The following is a 4,805-nucleotide window of genomic DNA, read 5'->3' as shown; positions in this document are numbered from 1 at the left end:
TCTCACAGCACCAGGCATGGCCATTTGGGAAGTATCCCTGCCCTCCGTTACACCCAGACTCCGTTACTTCCAACTATGGACACTTCTCCCTAAACAATATCTAAGAGTCGCTCTTGCTAATAACACCACAAGAAAACAGCATTGTGCAGCTGGCAGGCTCCCAGTGGGGGTAGAAGACCTCCAAAATTCTCCTGCTGGCACACACACACTTGGGTTGTAACCTGGGAATACGCTCTGTCCGCTCGGTCGCTCACCTCTGAGAAAGCATCTACGGGACCCGAGTCTGATCATCAGAGCCGCCCGTCACCCTTCTCTCAGCACCAAGGTGTCGGTGCCCGTGACAAGGGAGCAGCCTTTTTCCCGCCAACTCCAGCCACCGCCCCTGTGCTATTCGTCAAGGCTCGTATTTCCCTGCACGCGCACTTCCTGTTTCGACAAGGAAAATATTAAGGAGAGGCACCGCTGGGGCTGGGATTGATGGTCTGAGGACTGGGCCAAAGGCGTTCTTAAGTCCCACTGCTTGGGCCTGGCTGCGAGCAGGCAGAGCTCAGGGCACCTGCGCGGCCCGGGGCCCCGTCCTGATGGATGCCCCTGGCCCTCTGTCTTCCCACCGTGGGTTTTGCACCACTGAGCAAATATCCATGGAGTTGCTCCGAGCTAAGCCAGGAGCGGGAGAACAGTTAAGCGCCACTCGGACCACTCAGCACCGCTGCCATTTGCTCTGAGGCCTCCACACAAAAGATCTCATTTGATGCTTTGCTGGTGCTGAGTCCAAACACAGCTGGACGAGTGGAAGGAAACTGCACAGACCTTTGAAAGCACACGGATTTCCCTGTGCCTGTAATATTCTAGAAAATGGGAAGAACGTGCAAGCACCACAATGGAAGAACCTGCAGTCACGCGCCAGGGAGCATCTGAACTCACCCCTCAGACCCTGAGGGAGGGACTGGCAGGGTGACCCGGCCTGGGGCAGCTGGGGACACTCTGACTGCAGCACAAGGGGGCTTCAACAGCAGAAAGCGTCCCCTCAGTTCTGGAGCCGGAGTTAGGGACCCAGGCCGGGGGGGATCCCTGGCCTCTCTCCAGCTGCTAACAACCCTGGACGTCCCTCGGCGCGGGCCCCATCCACGACTGCTCTCTCCATCTTCCCAGGGCCTCTCTGGGTATGTCTGCACCCAAGGGCCTCTTCGTATTTATTAATTTCATTTCATCATTAATTATTATTATTATTTGGCTGTGCTCTCAGCATGTGGAAGTTCCCAGGCCAGGGATCAAACTGGCGCTGCAACAGAGACAATGCTAAATCCTTAACCTGACATGCCACCAGGGAGCTCTCAGAAGCCCCCTTGGATTAGGGCCTGGACGAGGGCTCGTCTTCACTCACTGCACCTGCAACGACCCTCTTGTCAAATCTGGTCACAAAACAAGGTGCCAGCCTTTAGGGCGCCAACAACTGAACCTGGGGCACACAGTTTAACACGTAACACAGCTCTCCGTGCTGTCATGAAAGTAGCACTGGAGTTCCCGCTGCAGCACAGTGAATAAAGAGTCCGACTGAAGTGGCTCGGGGTGCTGCAGAGGTGCAGGTGCAAAGCCGGCCCCAGGGCAGTGGGTTAAAGGATCTGGCATTGCGGCTGCTGCAGCACTGGTCGGGGCTGCTGCTTGGCTTGGATTCAGCCTCTGACCCAGAAGTGTGGCAAGAAAGGAAAGGAGAAGAGAGGAGACAGCAGAGCACTGCTCTCTGAAGGGCCCCTCAGCGCCCACAGTCTGCAGCCTGAGCAACCCTGACCTGAATGCGCAGGTACGTTTCCCTGCTGCACTCTTCTGTCTCTGATGAATTTTAAAAGTAATTTCTAACTAACAGCGTGAAGGCCAGGGGGCCGCGATCTCTCTCCCCAGTTAACCAGCCTGTTTAGCAACAGGGTGGTAACAGGTGGCACAACTCACCTCCCCTCGCTTCGTCGGCAGTGTCAGGCCCGCTGGCGAGTTTTCCACGATTTTACCAGGACGTCGCCGATGCGCAGGGAGAAGGTTGGGGCTGTTACCATGGGAACGGCAGCTTTACTCATCACTTCCGTCTGTTTTTCCAGGGATGCTTTAAAGGTGTCCCCAAGACAGGGCTGGGTGTCCCCAAGACAGGGCTGGGTGTCCCCAAGACAGGGCTGGGACTACAGAGTCTGGCTCCGCTCCCCAGGGAGTATGTGGCGGACCCGAGAAGAGGCTTTGTCACCAAGCCTCACGTCACCCCCGGGGAGAAGAAAATCGGAGCTTTTCCTTTTCTGGGGGGCCCCCCACAGCCACCCCCAAATCCTGTTTCTGCGGTTGTTTCTGGCAGCTCCTCTTGGTCGCTCCTTGTCCTCACTGCCCAGGCCCAGTCACAGGGTGCCACCCTCACCCACATTGTGCCATCCGCCCCAAACAGTGCCATCTGCACTTTTCGAGAGGCTTTAAATGCCATCCCTTCTCGGGCTTTCCAGACACTTCCTCTGAGCAGACAGCTCCCCGATTGCTGTTTCTGGGGTTCCCCAGCTCATCTGCCCTGCAGGCACCCCTGCTGTTGGAACTACTACCCCACACCCCCTTAGGCTCAGCCGGGAACCCCATCCCCTTGGCACCAGCATCTAGCAGGTGCTCACAGGCTCAGCTCCAGGTGACTTGGCACATTAAGGGGAGGGGACAGAGGGATTCAGGAAGAGGGGCCTGCCCTTGAGGGACCTGTCAGCTGGCTCACTCAGGGTCGCCCTCTCACCCACACCCTCACACCCAGGTCAAAGGTCCTAGTTCACATTCCTGCAAAGCTCACCTGGAAGGCCGCCTGTGGGTTTCCTGCCCACCAACCCCTTCACGGTCAGGAAACTGGAAGTTCAGGGCCAGATACTCCACGGGTCTCTACATACCAGAGCCACGAGGCTGCCTCCAGCCCCCAGGGTTCTGCCTCCAGCCCCAGGGTTCTGCCTCCAGCCCCCAGGGTTCTGCCTCCAGCCCCAGGGTTCTGTTCCCAGCCCCCAGGGTTCTGCCTCCAGCCCCAGGGTTCTGCCTCCAGCCCCCAGGGTTCTGCCTCCAGCTTCCAGACTCAGCCTCAGCCTCACCTCCAGCCCCCATATCCAGCCTTAGCATCTACTCCAGGCACCCGCGGACCAAGGCAGTGTGTGACACCAGCGGTGAGCGCACCCCACTTTGATGGAAGAGTTTAAGCCCTGGCTTTGAGAAATAGCTATTCTATGCTAATTATTTGTAGGTGAATTAGACAACTCACAAGTAGTCAGTTGTGTTCCTCAAGGAACACACATGGCTAGGAGCTTTCTAAGTGACATCTCATCTGCAGATTTCCCCACGGGCTCGTGTTTGACTTCCCATTCATGCGATAATAAGCATCATGAGTAGAATGATCGGGCCATTTGCTTTGTTTTGGTTAATTGTCAGTAAAAAGAATTCTCAGGGGAAATAAAACCCAATTTTTTGGTTTTGCGTCTAAGACAGCCTATGGTGATCAAGCTACTTTTGAAGGAAAAGCCAGGCCCTTATCCCATTTTCTTTCTGAAGATACTCCAGGTGAAGTTTCTATTTTTACATTCTCTACAGGGAGTTTTGCATCCTAGGAGTTTTCTTGGATGTGAGAATTTCTGATCATACAGATGACTTATTTTATTCAGTGATACTATTAAATATCAAGCTTTCAAATCTCTTTTACATTCATTTTTCTCTTTTGCCTTCTTTTCGTTAAAATGCTTCTCTGATACACATTCAGAGGGCTTGCCAGTCTGCAGCCTGACCTCTGCCCAGATTCGCATCCCAAAGCGGCAGAGTGCTCTTAGATGCAGACAGAAGAGGCGGCTACAGGGCCCAGAGTGCAGGCCTGATAGAGCCTCCTGTCCAAGGGGAAAGTCGGGGCTCGGGGTCACTGGGTGTGGGACTCACACGGCCACAGAAGGGGAGGTGACAGGCCTTCCGGGTCAGACGCAGATGTGGTTCCCTGTGATTTAAGTTGATCAAACAGCACCTTCTCATCTGAGCATCCTGTTCACTGCTACTGCCAAGGCGGCCTCTGCACAGACGGCCGGCTTGCTTGTCTGTTGGTGGGTGTTAATCCTCCACGGGCACCTGGCGCCTCCTCACCTCCAACCCAGTGATTCCAAGCAGACAACTGGGGTCGTCCCGACACCTGCTCCGTGCTGGGCTCTGGCATGGGTGTTTCTGTGCAGAGTCTTAATTTCTTTCTCTCTCTCTCTTTTTTTCTTTTTTCTTTTTTTTTCTTTTTTTTGCTTTTTAGGGCCGCACCCGCAGCACATAGGTTCCCAGGCTAGGGGTCGAATCAGAGCTACAGCTGCCAGCCTACACCACAGCCACAGCAACGAAGGATCTGAGCCGAGTCTGCAACCTACACCACAGCTCACGGCAACACTCGATCCTTAACCCACTGAACAAGGCCAGGGATCGAACCTGCAACCTTACGGTTCCTAGTCGGATTCCTTTCCACTGCACCATGACAAGAACTCCCAGATCCCTAATTTCTAAGCCCACAATCAAGTTAGCGACTGACAACACTTCCTGTGACGTCTCTTCTTCCTGATGAAGCAGCTGGTGTTTGGGGACCTTGACGACTTTCCCGACGCTGTGTGCTCCACACACCACAATCCGCCAAAACTTCACCCAGAATCTCAAGGGTCACATTCCCTTTCTCCCCCACGCTCTGCTTGCTCCCGGATTCCACTGCAGAATAAGCTTTAGGGCCTAAGAATAATGCGGGAGGCCCTGGGGAAACACAGGGCTTTGTGAAACGGCTATTTAAGGCTCTAACGTCCCAG

The sequence above is a fragment of the Sus scrofa genome, chromosome 1, assembly GCF_000003025.6.
Source record: "Sus scrofa isolate TJ Tabasco breed Duroc chromosome 1, Sscrofa11.1, whole genome shotgun sequence".
NCBI classification, from domain to species: domain Eukaryota; kingdom Metazoa; phylum Chordata; class Mammalia; order Artiodactyla; family Suidae; genus Sus; species Sus scrofa.
Note: the sequence above shows the minus strand (reverse complement) of the source record.